Here is an 18,718-nt window from a genome sequence, read left to right as displayed (position 1 = left end):
CGACACATCTGTACACAGGGGGCAGGTTTACAAGGAACCGACACATCTGTACACAGGGGGAAGGTTTACAAGAAACCGACACATCTGTACACAGGGGGCTCATCTGGACAAGGGGCAGATTTACAAGGAACCGAAACATCTGTACACAAGGGGCAGGTTTACAAGGAACCGACACATCTGTACACAGGGGGCAGGTTTACAAGGAACCAACACATCTGTACACAGGGGGCAGGTTTACAAGGAACCAACACATCTGTACACAGGGGGAAGATTTACAAGGAACTGACACATCTGTACAAGGGGCAGATTTACAAGGAACCGACACATCTGTACACAGGGGGCAGATTTACAAGGAACCGACACATCTGTACACAGGGGGCAGATTTACAAGGAACCGACACATCTGTACACAGGGGGAAGATTTACAAGGAACCGACACATCTGTACACAGGGGGCAGGTTTACAAGGAACCGACACATCTGTACACAGGGGGCAGGTTTACAAGAAACCGACACATCTGTACACAGGGGGCTCATCTGTACAAGGGGCAGATTTACAAGGAACCGAAACATCTGTACACAAGGGGCAGGTTTACAAGGAACCGACACATCTGTACACAGGGGGCAGGTTTACAAGGAACCAACACATCTGTACACAGGGGGCAGGTTTACAAGGAACCAACACATCTGTACACAGGGGGAAGATTTACAAGGAACTGACACATCTGTACAAGGGGCAGATTTACAAGGAACCGACACATCTGTACACAGGGGGCAGATTTACAAGGAACCGACACATCTGTACACAGGGGGCAGATTTACAAGGAACCGACACATCTGTACACAGGGGGCAGATTTACAAGGAACCGACACATCTGTACACAGGGGGCAGGTTTACAAGGAACCAACACATCTGTACACAGGGGGCAGGTTTACAAGAAACCAACACATCTGTACACAGGGGGCAGGTTTACAAGGAACCAACACATCTGTACACAGGGGGAAGATTTACAAGGAACTGACACATCTGTACAAGGGGCAGATTTACAAGGAACCGACACATCTGTACACAGGGGGCAGATTTACAAGGAACCGACACATCTGTACACAGGGGGAAGATTTACAAGGAACTGACACATCTGTACAAGGGGCAGATTTACAAGGAACCAACACATCTGTACACAGGGGGCAGATTTACAAGGAACCGACACATCTGTACACAGGGGGCAGATTTACAAGGAACCGACACATCTGTACACAGGGGGCAGATTTACAAGGAACCGACACATCTGTACACAGGGGGCAGATTTACAAGGAACCGACACATCTGTACACAGGGGGCAGATTTACAAGGAACAGACACATCTGTACACAGGGGGCGCTAATGCCTTTGGAGATGGCCTGGAAGTGCGACTTTATTTATTGTATTTCCAGGCTGTCTTTTTTACATCCGGCAGGTAAAGTGCACATCAATGTTTGGCAACTGTGATTCTTGGTGACGTCGATACGTTCTTTCACATGTAGCCGCGTGCATCTGAACTAATGTACATCCCATGAATGCAAAGGAACTAATCATTGGAACATCTTTTGTTCATGTTATCAAACCTCATCGCAGCCGGTGTCTGTGAGTCCCGAGAGTCAGACCCTGGCACAGAGCAGACTTGTTTGTGACTTTCGATCCCTTTGAGCTAGAAACACTTTTCTTTTATTAAAATCTGCAGCTCGAGCAGCGGGGGGGGGGGGGGGGGGGGGTTATGGGGCAAATGCAGAAAATCCATACTTATGTGGAAAATTCTTCAGAAGCAGAACTGCAAAGTTCCAGTGAAGTTAAAATAACATATAAGGCCCTCAAAAACCACGAGGGTCTCAGCGCCGAGAGGCGGCCACACAGGAGTTAACATGTGAGACAAATCACAGATCACAGGCAGACAAGTACGTCACAGTCTGACACACATGTGCAGCGCCCAGAAGCCGCTCGAGGCGCTGACACCCTGGAGGCCGAGGCTTCATCCGGACATGAGCCCAGGGGATCACATCAAAGGCCTCGTAAATCCGGGCATGTTTACTCAGCCCCGAAACCCCTCCCCTCCCCCCCCCCCCTCCACCCCCCATGGCTCCCTCAGGGACGGCTTTAAAAGCCCGGGACGGTCCCGCCTCACACCCGAGGGACGGAGCAGCCGAGAGGAGCCTTCGCCACACCCTGGACAGGAGCATCGCCCGCAGGAGCTAGGTGAGTGCGCTTCGAGGCGCTCTGAGGGCGAGGGGTCTGTGCAGGGAGGGGTCTGTGGGGGGGTTCTGTGCAGGGAGGGTCTGTGCAGGGGGTCTGTGCAGGGGAGTCTGTGGGTGGGGTCTGTGCAGGGAGGGTCTGTGCAGGGGGGTCCGTGCAGGGAGGGTCTGTGCAGGAAGGTCCGTGCAGGGGGGTCCGTACAGGGGGTCTGGGGGGGTTGCCTGTGCAGGGGGTCTGTGCAGGGGGTCCGTGCAGGGGGTCTGTGCAGGGGGTCTGTGCAGGGGGGTCTGTGCAGGGGGTCTGTGCAGGGGGGTTTGTGCAGGGGGTCTGTGCAGGGGGGTCTGTGCAGGGGGTCTGTGCAGGGGGGGTCTGTGCAGGGAGGTCTGTGCAGGAGGGTCCGTGCAGGGGGTCTGTGCAGGGGGTCTGTGCAGGGGGTCTGTGCAGGGGGGTCTGTGCAGGGGGTCTGTGCAGGGGGGTCTGTGCAGGGGGTCTGTGCAGGGGGGTCTGTGCAGGGGGTCTTTGCAGGGGGGTCTGTGCAGTGAGGGGTCTGTGCAGGGGGTCTGTGCAGGGGGTCTTTGCAGGGGGGTCTGTGCAGTGAGGGGTCTGTGCAGGGGGTCTGTGCAGGGGGTCTTCTGTGCAGTGAGGTGTCTGTGCAGGGAGGCCTGTGCAGGGGGGTCCGTGCAGGGGGTCTGGGGGGGTTGCCTGTGCAGGGGGTCTGTGCAGGGGGTCTGTGCAGGGGGTCTGTGCAGGGGGGTCTGTGCAGGAGGGTCCGTGCAGGAGGGTCCGTGCAGGGGGTCTGTGCAGGGGGGTGTGTGCAGGGGGTCTGTGCAGGGGGTCTGTGCAGGGGGTCTGTGCAGGGGGTCTGTGCAGGGGGGTCTGTGCAGGGGGTCTGTGCAGGGGGATCTGTGCAGGGGGTCTGTGCAGAGGGGTCTGTGCAGGGGGTCTTTGCAGGGGGGTCTTTGCAGTGAGGGGTCTGTGCAGGGGGTCTGTGCAGGGGGTCTTTGCAGGGGGTCTGTGCAGGGGGGTCTGTGCAGTGAGGGGTCTGTGCAGGGGGTCTGTGCAGGGGGTCTGTGCAGTGAGGGGTCTGTGCAGGGGGTCTTCTGTGCAATGAGGGGTCTGTGCAGGGGGTCTGTGCAGGGGGTCTGTGCAGGGAGGCCTGTGCAGGGGGGTCCGTGCAGGGGGTCTTCTGTGCAGTGAGGGGTCTGTGCAGGGGGTCTGTGCAGGGGGTCTGTGCAGGGAGGCCTGTGCAGGGGGGTCCGTGCAGGGGGTCTGTGCAGGGGGTCTGTGCAGGGGGTCAGTGCAGGGGGTCTGTGCAGGGGGTCTGTGCAGGGGGTCTGTGCAGGGGGTCAGTGCAGGGGGTCTGTGCAGGGGGTCAGTGCAGGGGGTCTGTGCAGGGGGGTCTGTGCAGGGAGGTCTGTGCAGGAGGGTCCGTGCAGGGAGGTCTGTGCAGGGGGTCTGTGCAGGGGGGTCTGTGCAGGGGGGTCTGTGCAGGGGGGTCTGTGCAGGGGGTCTGTGCAGGGGGTCTGTGCAGGGGGGTCTGTGCAGGGGGTCTGTGCAGGGGGGTCTGTGCAGGGGGGTCTGTGCAGGGGGGTCTGTGCAGGGGGGTCTGTGCAGGGGGTCTGTGCAGGGGGTCTGTGCAGGGGGTCTGTGCAGGGGGGTCTGTGCAGGGGGTCTGTGCAGGGGGTCTGTGCAGGGGGTCAGTGCAGGGGGTCTGTGCAGGGGGTCTGTGCAGGGGGGTCTGTGCAGGGGGTCTGTGCAGGGGGTCAGTGCAGGGGGTCTGTGCAGGGGGTCTGTGCAGGGGGTCTGTGCAGGGGGTCTGTGCAGGGGGGTCTGTGCAGGGGGTCTGTGCAGGGGGGTCTGTGCAGGGGGTCTGTGCAGGGGGGTCTGTGCAGGGGGTCTGTGCAGGGGGGTCTGTGCAGTGAGGGGTCTGTGCAGGGGGTCTTTGCAGGGGGTCTTCTGTGCAGTGAGGGGTCTGTGCAGGGAGGCCTGTGCAGGGGGTCTGTGCAGGGGGGTCTGTGCAGGGGGTCTGTGCAGGGGGTCTGTGCAGTGAGGGGTCTGTGCAGGGGGTCTTTGCAGGGGGTCTGTGCAGAGAGAAAGCCTGTGCCAGGGGGTGGGGCAGTACCCAGACGGGGAGGTCTGTGAGGGGGTATGTGCTTAGGAGTGATCAAGCAGGCCGGGCTCCAGGAGTTTTTATTCGGGTGGCCCCTGGGGGCCTGATCGGGGCCCTCCTCTATCTCTCCTCAGTCTTACATGGCCCGCACAGGCTCTTCCCAGATCTCATTGCTCAGAAAGAGTTTTTAGGTCTCGCGCCTCGCGTTGCAGTGCGCAGCGGTATGCGTGCAGCGCGAGACCTCTTGAAAGGGCTTCAGAAAGCTATGCGTGAGGGTTTGCTTTCCCCGTCTGTAAGTGGCTTTTGCGTTTTTTTTTTTAACGGCACGCGATTGGGCAAAGGTGGGCGCATGTCCCACCTTTGCTCCGCCCATTCATACCGGTGGCGTGCTGGCCACCGGTGGTAATGAGCGTGCCTTTGCCCCCGCTCCTCTGTGGTGCGCAAGCATCACAGAGAGCAGAGGGAGGTTCAAGTAGCACGAAGTGCGCGTGTCCTCTCACCCCCACGCCCTGTATGTCTAACAAGGAGTACTCCGTTGTCTGCATTGTATGTTATTCACCCGCTCATGTGGTGCTGCTTATCCGAGCAGCAGCGATTGTCCCCCACCCGCCTCCGCCCCATAGGTCCAGCCTGTTACACACAGAAGCATTGCCCCGGTCACCCTGCGTGTTCTCTGACCTGTAGGCGCACACGCTGCTCCGCTGCCTGTCCCTCGCTCAGGTCTGCCTTTCTCACACTCTCTAGAGCGCCTGTTGCGCCTTCTTTCTCGCTCTCACCGCAGCCCTCCGTGCCCACGCCTCATTGTTTATGCTCTTCAGGAATTCCCTTCAAATGACAGCCTTCCCTATCATCCCTTCCGTACATTCGAATGCCTACCTCTAGAACTTCAAATACATCATGGCTCACCCTTTAGATTCCATGCCATCTACCTCCCTCCCGGTAACTTCTCTGCCTTTGTGTTGGAACTCACTAACTTCATCAGTGACCAATTTTCCCAAAATGACAGACAGATCTTCCTGGGTGATTTTAATCTCCATTGAGGGTCTCTGGAAGACTCGGCTGCCAACGAGCTTGCAACCTTTCTCTCAGCCAATGATCTATTCCAACATTGCTCGGAAACTACTCATTCCAAGGGCTCAATTCTGGATCTTGTCATAATCAAAGCAGACCTGCTGACTACTGCTCCCCCTATCCATGTAGACTGGTCTGACCACTTCCTTGTTCCCTTCCGTTTTCACATTTCGCAAGTTATAACACTCGGTCAACCTAAAAGAGCTACTACCTGGTTCCGCAACACTAAAAACATTAATCTTGACACTATTTGTGACTCTGCCATGCGGTCACTTCCTAGACTAGACCCCAACGTGGATGTCAACGTTCTCACCTCTCAGTGCCTCTCAGTCCTAGCAGTCGAAATTGACAATGTAGCTCCACTCCAAAGCTAAAGGAAAAGACCCACCCCTCAGCATTGTGGTTCAATAACGCCCTCTACGATGAAAGGAAAAACCTTAGAACCCTGGAGAAACTTTGGAGAAAATCTCCATCCACCTCCAATCTCTCTCTGTTACGTTCAGCAAGATCCAAATACCACAAGCACGTCTTCCACGAAAAAGCATCTCATATCCGATCCCTCCTCGACTCAGCCAAAAACAGACCCCAAAAACTTTTTGACCTCATCAAAAACCCAAACTGTTCTCCTAAGCCCGAGGACTCCACAAAGAGAGCAGCCGATTTTGCTATTTTTTTTTAATGAAAAGGTCAAAGCACTGGTGGATCAAGTTGCCCACCCCACCCCCTTTGAAGAGTGGAAATCTTTAGTCACCTGGCAACACTTTGACGTCATCTCGGAAGATGAACTCCTCAAATGCATCCTAGAAACCAAACCATCCAACCATTCTTCTGACCCCATCCCTAGCGTCTTCGCCATCGATTTCTACACCCATGCTCTCTCTTACTGGACCAGGCTAGTTAATATCTTCCTCAGTCAAGGCTCCCTCCCATTCACCCTTAAATCAGGTCTAAAAAAAACCTCCGCTGATGCGAACAACCTCAACAACTTCCGGCCTATCACCAACCTCCCTTTTCTTTCGAACATCACCGAAAAATGTGTTGCGAAACAACTGGCCCTACATATTATGGACAATAATCTCCTCGAGGTTTTCCAATCTGGCTTCATCCAAAATTGCAGCACTGAAACAGCCCTGCTGCGAGTGATTGATGATGCGCTGTATATTCTCGATTCGGGGGAATCGTGCCTTCTGATTCTTCTTGACCTCTCTGCAGCCTTTGACACTGTAAATCATAACACCCTCCTCAACACTCTTCAACAGAGAATGGGCGTGGAAGGCACAGTGCTTGAATGGTTTGCCTCATTCCTCTCTGACAGATCCCAAATGATCAAGATAGCGAACAGTCTTTCATCTCCATTGGTGGTTGGTCAAGGCGTCCCTCAAGGTTCTATCCTTGCTCCCACTCTGTTTAATCTCTACCTGGAACCATTAGGGAACCTCCTAAGCAAATCCGGGATACACTGCCATCTATATGCGGATGACACCCAAATCTACCTCAAGGAGTCATCCGCACATGACCTCTCACTACTCAACTCTACTCTCAACTCCATTTACAACTGGATGTTAGCTCACCAACTCATTCTAAATCCCGCCAAAACTGAATTCCTCCTCCTTTCTACCCGTCTCTCACCTACTCCCGTTCAGCTGTGGCTGGGTGCGTGGGTGGTGGCTGGGCGATGGCAGGACTGGGGCTGTTTGGTGGCTGGGCTGGGGTTGGGCTGTGGCTGGGTGGTGGCTGGGTTGTTGCTGGGCTGTGACTGGGCTGTGATTGGGCGGTGGCTGGGCTGTGGCTGGGCAGTGGCTGGACAGTGGCTGGGCTGTGGCTGGGCTATGACTGGGCAGTGGCTGGGCTGTGGCTGGGCGGTGGCTGGGCTGTGGCTGGGCTGTGATGGCTGGTGGCTGGGCTGTTGCTGGGCTGTGATGGCTGGTGGCTGGGCTGTTGCTGGGCTGTGGCTGGGTGGTGGCTGGGCGATGGCTGGGCTGTGGCTGAGCAGTGGCAGGTCTGTGGCTGGGCTGTGGCAATCTTCTGTGGGTATTGGTGCAGCACATGTTAGCGTGTGTAGAGCAGGGCTGTGTGCGGATTGTGTCGTTTTAAGATGTATGTAGGGTGCTGTGTGGATGTAAGTGCTGGAATGCCATGGAAGGTTGAAGGATTGTTGGACTTTGGCCCTTAGGGCAGGTTCACCCCTAGACTTTTTGCGTGAAATGGTGACCTGGCAATGGTGATTTTTGGGATTCTGCGCACTTTCACTATGTCCCAGTGGAAAGTGCGTGCGCACTCTGAGTGCATGTGCTGAGCTAGGCCTGCCCGCCCATAGGAATGCATGGGGAATGGATGTGTCCCTGGTAGTTCCTGATGCGTGGGGTGTACAGGCTTGAGTCTGGTATGTGTGAACTCGTGAGAGTGAATGCTGCGAGATGGTGTATGCAGCATGTATGTGTCTAGTAGGGAAGCGCCATTTCTAGACATGGCTGTACGTGTGCTGTGAGGGTGCTGGCGTGTGATTGGCTGGAGCTGGCTGGCATGCCAGGCTCCAGGAAGTCTGGATGGGTCTGCCCGGTGGTGAGTGGGAGATTAGCATGAGTCATGTGTGGGAGGAGTGTACCTGTGTCCTGGATGGGCTGGGTTTTCCCCACACAATGCTGGCTCCGCCCCCCTGTGGTGTGTCTAATGACCCAAGCCCTGCCAGTGAATAGAGAGGGTGGTTGAGGTAAACAGAGTACTCAAGAACCAGCTGCGACTGGTTCCGCCCCCACCCTGCACCTTCAGACAAAGGGAAATACTGTATAAAAATGGGGCTGTGTCCCCACTGAAGTTGTTCTCTTCCAGGATCCTGAGGGGGCTGTTGCTGCTGCTGGGCCAGAGGACCGCCACTTGGGCTGTCTCCCTGCCTGGAGACCCAGTGTGCTGGCTCTGGGCCCAGCCTTGTCCCCCCTGCCTGCCCAAGGACTGCTGGGAATCTGCCCTGCTTGCTGAGGGCACCTGGGAGCGCTTTATTTTACTCATAGCGCTTAAGAGCGCTTTATTTGGCTTGTAGCGCTTGGGAGCGCTGTGCCTTCACCCCAGCGCTGAGAGCGCTTTATTTTGAATTATAGCGCTTGGAGCGCTGTGATTATCTGCCTAGCGCTTGGGAGCGCGCCAATTGCTGTGCAGGTGCCCACCCTGCTCGTGGTGGCCTAGCGAGTGCCTACCTCGCTTTATATTTGCTTTGGCGGCGCGGGTGCCACCCCGCTCCTCGCCGCTTTGTTGTGCCCCTGGTTATCGATCTACGAGGGAGCCCACTCCTCGGATCATCTGGGAAGCCGCCTGCCTGCCTAAAAGCGAGCCGCCGCGCTGCCCGCGGCGACCCGGAAGTGTTCGGCGTGCCGGCCAATCACAGCGCGGCCCCGGGAGAAGAAACCGGAAGTCCCGCCTCGCCGCCGGGAGAGGAGAGCCCGGCAGCGAGGAGAGGCGGCGGAAAGGTGCAGGCGGGGCCCCGTGGCGGAGAGGAGAGCCCCGCCGCCCGCAAGAGGAGAAGTGTGGGAAGGGAGCCCCCGAGGAGCGGGAGCTCCCGTGAAGAGCCGCCGGGCAGAGGAGGCAGCGCGAGCCCGGTGAGTGTCTGCAAAAGGGGAGGGGGCAGTCGGGGCACATTGACGGTGCCCGCCCCTCCCCTCCAGTACGAGGCCCGAGTGTTTGTGAGCCCGTGAGGCTCCAGGCGGCACTTGTGCAGAGCCCCGAGGGGTTCAAGGGGGGCACTTGCGGAATCTCGAGTCCCCCAGAGGGGGGACTCCCACCAAAGGCGCCCCACGTGTTCGCGGGTCCCCGTGAGGGACCCCTCTGCCCCGAGAGCCCTAGTGCTCGTGGGGGCCTGACCTGTGTTGTTGAGCCCGGAGAGGCTCTAGAGACAGCGCACTTGTGTTGAGCCTAAAAGGCTCAAGGGGGCATTTTTGAGAGCCCACGAGGGGCTCAGGCGCCCCCATTGTTGCAGGAGCCCAGAGAGGCTCAGGAGACAGTCAGTTGGGCAGAGCCTAGAGAGGTTCCCACGTTGGCCCCATCCTCATCTCCAGTTGCCCAGCACTTCGTGGGCAGCTGCCACGTTTAGGACCCTGACATTGGGACACATGGACAGTCACAGGTGGTGACTTGTGAGATTGGCGCAATTATTATTGTTTTTACACCTCTGAATGTATTGTGATGCATCATGTGTTTTCCTCTTACACCCCTACAGGTATTGTAATACATAGGTGGTTGTTTTCTCCCTAGTACAGGTGGTGCTAGTGAGATCCTGGTTACCAGTAATTACTGGTTGTGCGCTCTATTGTTATATTGTGTGCTATTTTGTGCTAAAGTAATTTTACTTTCTGAAAGTGCTACTTCTGATTCCTGACAGTGGTCCAGGTGGCCCTGTCTTGTACATATCCCCTGTAAATTCTGCCCGTGCCCCTGGCACATTGTAAAGTGTGTGTTTTATCTAATGTGTTTTGGTGTAATACAAAGGCTATTTTTATATAACCTTGTGTGGAGTTTCCTTTGTGGTGGGCCTTTGGTTGTTGTTACTGGGGTGCGTGCGCAAATACTTAGCCTACATCGCCTCCAAGTTTAGCCTTGCTGCTCGCGCCACGTTACCTAGAGGGTGAGTAGGGGTTATCTTGGCGTGTAACTCCCTTGCCCTGACTTGGGTGTGGTGGTCTCTGACTGACTTTGGCGAAAGCCCTGGCCAGCCGGGGATCCCATTTCCAACAAGGATGTTGCAGCTTAAAGCGCTCACTGCTGGCTGAGATTACACACCTTGGGGAGGCGGGTCTCACTGCCGCTGCAGCAGGTCCTTGTGCCGGTCAGGATTGATGTGCTTGTTTCCCACCAGAGTGCACGGCTGCTCTGTGGCTGCTCTGGGCTCGGTATGGCGGTGCGCAGCAGAGAGAGCTGTGTCCAGCACAGAGAACTGCGTAAAGTGCTGCATGTAAGAAGTGGCACCGCGGGCAGAGTGCCAGCACTGGAAGATCGGGCTAATGCCACGCTTTGGTTCAATCAATCAATCAATCATATCATTTGTAAAGCGCACTACTCACCCGTGAGGGTCTCTCAAGGCGCTGGGGGTGGAGAGGCAGGTCTTGAGGAGTCTTCTGAAGGTCAGCAGGTCTCGGGTCTGCCGTAGGTGGGAGGGGAGAGTGTTCCAGGTCTCGGGTCTGCCGTAGGTGGGTGGGGAGGGTGTTCCAGGTCTTCGATCTGCCGTAGGTGGGTGCACAGGGTGTTCCAGGTCTTCGATCTGCCGTAGGTGGGTGGGGAGAGTGTTCCAGGTCTTGGGTCTGCCGTGGGTGGGTGGGGAGGGTGTTCCAGGTCTTGGGTCTGCCGTAGGTGGGTGGGGAGAGTGTTCCAGGTCTTGGGTCTGCTGTAGGTGGGTGGGGAGAGTGTTCCAGGTCTTGGGTCTGCTGTAGGTGGGTGGGGAGGGTGTTCCAGGTCTTGGGTCTGGTGTAGGTGGGTGGGGAGGGTGTTCCAGGTCTTGAGGAGTCTTCTGAAGGCCAGCAGGTCTTGGGTCTGCCGTAGGTGGGTGGGGAGGGTGTTCCAGGTCTTGGGTCTGCCGTAGGTGGGTGGGGAGAGTGTTCCAGGTCTTGGGTCTGCCGTAGGTGGGTGCACAGGGTGTTCCAGGTCTTCGATCTGCCGTAGGTGGATGGAGAGGGTGTTCCATGTCTTGGGTCTGCCGTAGGTGGGTGCGGAGGGTGTTCCAGGTCTTCGGTCTGCCGTAGGTGGGTGGGGAGTGTGTTCCAGGTCTTGGGTCTGCCGTAGGTGGGTGGGGAGGGTGTTCCAGGTCTTGGGTCTGCCGTAGGTGGATGGAGAGGGTGTTCCATGTCTTGGGTCTGCCGTAGATGGATGGGGAGGGTGTTCCAGGTTTTGGATCTGCCGTAGGTGGGTGGGGAGGGTGTCCAGGTCTTGGGTCTGCCGCAGGTGGGTGGGGAGGGTGTTCCAGGTCTTGGGTCTGCCGTAGGTGGGAGGGGAGAGTGTTCCAGGTCTTGGGTCTGCCGTATGTGGGTGCGGAGGGTGTTCCAGGTCTTCGATCTGCCGTAGGTGGGTGGGGAGGGTGTTCCAGGTCTTGGCTCTGCCGTAGGTGGGTGGGGAGGGTGTTCCAGGTCTTGGGTCTGCCGTAGGTGGGTGGGGAGGGTGTTCCAGGTCTTCGGTCTGCCGTAGGTGGGTGGGGAGAGTGTTCCAGGTCTTGGGTCTGCCGTAGGTGGGTGCGGAGAGTGTTCCAGGTCTTGGGTCTGCCGTAGGTGGGTGGGGAGGGCGTTCCAGGTATTGGGTCTGCCGTAGGTGGGTGGGGAGGGCGTTCCAGGTATTGGGTCTGCCGTAGGTGGGTAGGGAGGGTGTTCCAGGTCTTCGATCTGCCGTAGGTGGGTAGGGAGGGTGTTCCAGGTCTTGGGTTTGCCGTAGGTGGGTGGGGGGGGGGTGTTCCAGGTCTTGGGTCTGCCGTAGGTGGATGGGGAGGGTGTTCCAGGTCTTGAGGGGTCTTCTGAAGGCCAGCAGGTCTTGGGTCTGCCGTAGGTGGGTGGGGAGGGTGTTCCAGGTCTTGGGTCTGCCGTAGGTGGATGGAGAGGGTGTTCCATGTCTTGGGTCTGCCGTAGATGGATGGGGAGGGTGTTCCAGGTTTTGCATCTGCCGTAGGTGGGTGGGGAGAGTGTTCCAGGTCTTGGGTCTGCCGTAGGTGGGTGCGGAGAGTGTTCCAGGTCTTGGGTCTGCCGTAGGTGGGTGGGGAGGGCGTTCCAGGTATTGGGTCTGCCGTAGGTGGGTGGGGAGGGTGTTCCAGGTCTTGGCCGCGAGGTGGGAGAACCATCTGCCGCCGGAGGTTGCTCTTCGGCAGCGGGGGCACCACTATCAGACGAGTGTGCCTGTGTTGTTTTACAAAGGATGGACTGTCTTTCGACTCCATCAGCCACCCGCCACCTAGGTTTTCGGACACTGCACTTATGAATCTGGATTGTCAGTTAAAAAAATAACTTCCAGGGAAGGGAGTATACTGCCCTCTTTCCTAAGGTCCATTAGAAGTATTCCAGGGGTCGCGGACTGCGCAGAAGACCCTCTTTCTTCGCCTGAGGTGGAGGTGAAACAGGTATTTTTAAGATCCCAGGGTTTGATGGTTGAGTTTATTCTGTCCAGTGTCGTGGATGTGTGCCGGCCAGGGGCAGGCCAGGTGTGGCAGACTGGCCTGCAAGCAGGACAATGATGTACTCTGGCATCCCAGACTGGTATAGTATGAAACTTTCAAGATGACTGGCGTAACGTTGTGAATTGATGGCAGCATCTCCGCTGGCGATGTGTTCTGAACAGGAATTGTTGTGAATGTCTGAGGTTAAAAGCAGCTTATATAATTGAGGCAGCAAGTGGGCATTTTTATGTCAGATATCTTATGTTTTTTGTTTTTTTTAACTACTGCTCTGCTGATTTTTGTAACTGTTTAGTCCTGTGAATAACCCACTTCATTATTAGTCAAGGCCGTGTATTCCGTACATTTTAAAGACTGAGAGGCAGATTTACAATAACTGGCGCATCCCTGCATATCAGCCGGGATGCGTCAGTTATTGTGCGCCACGGCTCCGCAACCATGGATGCGCCGCATTGTAAATACGGCCCACCATGGGGCAAAAACAGACAGATGCGTGACGCAACTCCAGCAAGGGTGCCCCTATCCCTATCATGCTGCGTCACCTCTTACGCCTGCTTCAAGCAGGCGCAGGGTTTTGACGCAGCATGGCTGTAAAAGTGACTGAGTGAAATCTTGTAGATTTCACTCAGGCACTTTTTGGGGGCGTTTCTGCGCAGGAACGCCCCCCTCCCTGTGTCGGAACGCCTACATGTGGTGCAGGGCTTTACAACGTGACGCATCTCCCAGATGCATCACGTTGTAAATACCCTGCAGCATGGTGCTGGCTTTGCGCCACCACTGCGTCACAAAAGTGACGCAACGGCGGCGTAAAAGAGGCGCAAGGGGCTTGTAAATCTGCCCCTGAGTGCGTTATGCTGACATTGAATCTGTTGCTTTGAAGGCCGTGTGACTGGGCGGGGCGGAGTCAGGCTCTCCACCTGGCGGTGTCTGGCTCTGACACTGGACTATCAGTTTTCCTATTTTCCAGTCTCTCCTGGACTTCCTTATGCTCTGTGTTCCTATATCTGTTTCCTGAACCTCTTCCCTTCATGACACAATGCTGCGTCAGCAGTGTCTGTGCCCAGTCCAGACCCGTGCCGGGTTCATCTTCAGTGTCATCAAAGACTGTTGCCATTTACCTGTCAAAATTCACTTTGGGCCTGACTCACAGAACTAACTTGAGATAAAAGACAGAAGGCACTAACTCATTTCGGAATGCACAGAAGGCACTTACTCGTTTTGGAATTCACAGAAGGCACTTACTCGTTTCGGTATTCACAGAAGGCACTTACTCGTTTTGGAATTCACAGAAGGCACTTACTCATTTCGGTATCCACAGAAGGCACTTACTCATTTCGGAATTCACAGAAGGCACTTACTCGTTTTGGAATTCACAGAAGGCACTTACTCGTTTTGGTATTCACGGAAGGCACTTACTCGTTTTGGTATTCACAAAAGTTAGGACTCCTAACTTTACTGCTCCTAAACTGAGAAAAATCCTAACTTTAAGACTTTTGGTATTCACAGAAGGCACTTAGGACTCCTAACTTCTGTGAATACCAAAATGGGAGTAAGTTTAGGATTTTGCCTTAAGTTAGTTCTGTGAATCGGGCCCTTCCTGTGTAAAGTAAGCCGAACCCTGAACCTGATCGGCTAATTCCCTTCAACACAAGATGGAGGAGTCTGAAAAGTGGGGTGCACATCATCGACCCCAACTTAGGAGTGGTCCTGGCTGAATGTGGACATGCTCCTAATCTTTTGCTTAAGCTCCAACCACTCAACAGAACAACAACAAGTGTAATTTCGTAAATGAATGTCCAGTGTCTTTTATTCAGACAAATGTTCCTTTTCCTCTATTATTTCATCTGTACAAAATTCTTGGTCGACAGCAACTTCAAGCCAAGCCAACACACATTTTGTCAGTTGAGTTACAACTGGACTTCATCAGGGTTCAAGACGAGTTATTATGTCCTAAAGTGTATCACCAAGACACTCCTAATCTTACTAGTTTTCCCACCTGTCCTCCTGTCAAAAGTGGGGTCTGGACAGGGGGGTTTGCATCTTCCAATAACTGGGGACCCCCGAGTCGCATTTCAAAAGCAGCCTGTCCTTTTGAAGGTTCCTGTCCTGGAATGCAACTCCTGCTTGGAGGAGGTGTGGACACCCCTGACCAGAGCAGACCCTGCTCCGGGCCCCAGGAGGCCAGAAGCATATCTGGTGGTGGCAGGCTGACTGAGACCTCTCTGTAACCACTAGTAGTCTGTAGGTTTTCAGGGAGCACCTCTATGTTGCCCACTGTATGCAATTATTAAATGGCACAAGTGTGTGTTTATTAAGATGAGATGTTTGGTTCGAAACATCTGTGGGTACAGTGAAGCCAGCATGAAGCTACGTAACTCGTAATGACGAGTGTCCAGCCCATGGCCTCTCTCTGTCTTCCCTGTGCACTGACAATTCCTAAGAATGTACTTGGGGACCGTAGGGTCATATCTACTCATGAGATATCGTGAAGCAGGCTTTATGGTGTAAGGCCTGCTGTAGAGGTGGCTTACTTATAACTCACGCAGGGCCTGAGGCCATGGCACACAGGGGTGGGTGCCATGTCAACTCTTCCATTTTTTCTGCTTCAACACACGCAGCCGGCAGTGGCAGTGTGCGTGGTCTTGGTGACGGGTCCCTGGGGCGGGTCGCAGCCGGCAGTGGCAGTGTGCGTGGTCTTGGTGAGGGGTCCCTGGGGTGGGTCGCAGCCGGCAGTGTGCGTGGTCTTGGTGAGGGGTCCCTGGGGTGGGTCGCAGCCGGCAATGGCAGTGTGTGTGGTCTTGGTGAGGGGTCCCTGGGGTGGGTTGCAGCCGGCAATGGCAGTGTGTGTGGTCTTGGTGAGGGGTCCCTGGGGTGGGTCGCAGCCGGCAGTGGCAGTGTGCGTGGTCTTGGTGAGGGGTCCCTGGGGTGGGTCGCAGCCAGCAGTGGCAGTGTGCGTGGTCTAGGTGAGGGGTCCCTGGGGTGGGTCGCAGCCGGCAATGGCAGTGTGCGTGGTCTTGGTGAGGGGTCCCTGGGGTGGGTCGCAGCCGGCAATGGCAGTGTGCGTGGCCTTGGTGAGGGGTCCCTGGGGTGGGTCGCAGCCGGCAGTGGCAGTGTGCGTGGTCTTGGTGAGGGGTCCCTGGGGTGGGTCGCAGGCGGCAGTGGCAGCGTGCGTGGCCTTGGTGAGGGGTCCCTGGGGTGGGTCGCAGGCGGCAGTGGCAGCGTGCGTGGTCTTGGTGAGGGGTCCCTGGGGTGGGTCGCAGCCGGCACTGGCAGTGTGCGTGGTCTTGGTGAGGGGTCCCTGGGGTGGGTCGCAGCCAGCAATGGCAGTGTGCGTGGTCTTGGTGAGGGGTCCCTGGGGTGGGTCGCAGCTGGCAATGGCAGTGTGTGTGGTCTTGGTGAGGGGTCCCTGGGGTGGGTCGCAGCCGGCAGTGGCAGTGTGCGTGGTCTTGGTGAGGGGTCCCTGGGGTGGGTCGCAGCCGGCAGTGGCAGTGTGCGTGGTCTTGGTGAGGGGTCTCTGGGGTGGGTCGCAGCCGGCAATGGCAGTGTGCGTGGCCTTGGTGAGGGGTCCCTGGGGTGGGTCGCAGCCAGCAGTGGCAGTGTGCGTGGTCTAGGTGAGGGGTTCCTGGGGTGGGTCGCAGCCGGCAATGGCAGTGTGCGTGGTCTTGGTGAGGGGTCCCTGGGGTGGGTCGCAGCATACAAGTTAGGAGTCCTAACTTTACTACTCCTTAACTGAGAAAAATCCTAACTTTAAGACTTTCGGTATTCACAGAAGGCAGTTAGGAGTCCTAACTTCTGTGAATACCAAAATGGGAGTAAGTTTAGGATTTTGTCTTACGTTAGTTCTGTGAATCGGGCCCATTGTGTTTTTCTTTTTCGTAAGTACAACGCTGAGATGACCTGATTTTGAGATTATCGGCCATGGCGCCGAGGATGATCCCCTAACAATTTTATGTAGGTTCCTTACCTGGGGCCTTATTTATGAAGGCCTTGCGCCGCCAGTGCGTCACTTTTAACATGGGAAAAAGTGACGCATCGGTAGCGCAAGGCCTTCATAAATAAGGCCCCTGGTACTCAGGTACAGGGGTCATTGGGTCACCTGTGGAACCATCACCCCCACTCCACGTTTTAACCCAAGAAAGCCCAAAGAGCCCCGTCCGGTGGTACTGTACTGCCGCTGCTCCCAGTGAGAGCAAGGTGATGCAGAGTGTTGTCCACATTGCCTTGTTTCTCTTGTCTTGCACCAGAGGTTGCAAACCCACTGTGCTTCCTAGGCGACAGCCTTGCTCTCCCAAATGGATGGTCCCCCCTGCTCCTGCTTTGCTTCACCCTCCAAATAAAAAACAAATTATCCCTGGCTTGGGCGTAACTTTTACGCGGATAGTATATTTTGTTATGTTGGGTCTGTACTGTGCTGCCTTTGTCTAAAGCAATTTTCTCTTAAATGCATCTTTAACCACCTCTTTGAACATTCTCGTATTTCCTGGCATGTTGCTAAAGGGGACCAAGTTTCAGTTCTCATCGGATCTCCCAGCTTCATTGTTCAGTTGGTATTGATCCGCCACTTGTTTTTATTAGTACCCAAATCACCTAAAATAAAGTTTTTTGAGGGAGCATTTGGCAACTTTTTAACTTACACTAATTCACTTGCACAAAATCACAACCTGCTCCGCTACAATTGCAGGCGTCGTAGCACACGGGAACGGCACTCGGCTGATCCGGTGGGGACCCAAAGATGAAGCATGTCACCAACCAGGTATGTGAGTGAGGGTCCTTTTAACAAAATGTGAGTGCTTCCTTCAGTGTGTTTTCAAACAGTCACTCCTTCGTTGTTGTTGACTATGTTGCTAAAGCCACCACTTTAGTTCAAAGGCATTAAGATTAAATAAAGCCCTCCCTCCCGCCCCCGTATAGAGGGAGAAATGTAGATATTAGCATTTAAAATATATTCTCCTCATTGCTAATCCTAATCTGCGCTCTGAGCATATTAGACGTGCGCAGCCCTTAGCAGCGTTTGCCGTGACTGCTCGTGACGCGGGTCCTACGCTTTCAATGTCCGTGTATTGAACCAGTGCAACAGGTGCGCAGCCCACTCTACCCTCAGGGGTGTCGGGCAGGAGTCCAGTGTGTTTGTAGGAGGTCAATAAACTGCCTCGCTGCCTTACTGCTTCTACCACAGCTCACAGGTTACACACACCATGCATTGGAGACAGAATCATTGAATTCAGACGATGGGCCCGATCACAGAACTAACTTAAGACAAAGCCTAAACTCACTACCATTTTAGTATTCACAGAAGGCACTTAGGAGTCCTAAAGTTAGGAGTCCTAACTTTACTACTCCTAAACTGAGAAAAATCCTAACTTTAAGACTTTCATATTCACAGAAGGCATTCAGGACTCCTAACTTCTGTGATTACTGAAATGAGTAAGTGCCTTCTGTGAATACCGAAATGAGTAAGTGCCTTCTGTGAATACCAAAATGAGTAAGTGCCTTCTGTGAATACCGAAATGAGTAAGTGCCTTCTTGTGAATACCAAAATGAGTAAGTGCCTTCTGTGAATACCAAAATCAGTAAGTGCCTTCTGTGAATACCGAAATGAGTAAGTGCCTTCTGTGAATACCGAAATGAGTAAGTGCCTTCTGTGAATACCGAAATGAGTAAGTGCCTTCTTGTGAATACCGAAATGAGTAAGTGCCTTCTTGTGAATACCGAAATGAGTAAGTGCCTTCTTGTGAATACCGAAATGAGTAAGTGCCTTCTTGTGAATACCGAAATGAGTAAGTGCCTTCTTGTGAATACCGAAATGGTATTAAGTTTAGGATTTTGTCTTAAGTTAGTTCTGTGAATCGAGCCCTGAGTGCTCATCAAAGACAGAATCAATGTTTAGTCTGTTTTGGTGAATATTTAAGTAATTGGCTAAGATTTTCCCTGCCTTGTTTCTACCTCCATAAAATGTTGCCCTGGATTTTATTAAATAAAGTGAGGCGTCTTCTGTTGATTTTATGTTAAACTCCATCTTAGCATTGATGAGGGTCTTTAACCCCTTCCATGCTCATGACGAGCCCAGCTCGTCATGCAGTACACTGCTCGTGTGCTCATGACGAGCCCAGCTCGTCATGAACAGTGGGATTTAAGGGGCACCAGCACCCGGGGAGAATTGCTGTAGCATTGAAGGTGTT

General features: G+C 54.8%; 1 protein-coding gene across 1 annotated transcript in view; it reads left to right on the top strand.

Annotated features, from left to right (window-relative positions):
- The first annotated feature begins 2,118 nt into the window (after positions 1-2,118).
- LOC144767921 (von Willebrand factor A domain-containing protein 7-like) overlaps positions 2,119-18,718 on the top strand; it is a 210,301-nt gene continuing 193,701 nt past the window's right edge. Inside the window, exon 1 of the mRNA XM_078651260.1 lies at positions 2,119-2,229. The gene's annotated coding sequence lies outside the window, so the exon portion shown is untranslated. The remainder of the gene's footprint in view (positions 2,230-18,718) is intronic.

Source organism: Lissotriton helveticus, chromosome 7 (genome assembly GCF_964261635.1).
Source record: "Lissotriton helveticus chromosome 7, aLisHel1.1, whole genome shotgun sequence".
Lineage (NCBI taxonomy): Eukaryota > Metazoa > Chordata > Amphibia > Caudata > Salamandridae > Lissotriton > Lissotriton helveticus.
The sequence above is the reverse complement of the archived record's forward strand: the minus strand, read 5'-3'. Positions and strand labels throughout refer to the sequence as shown.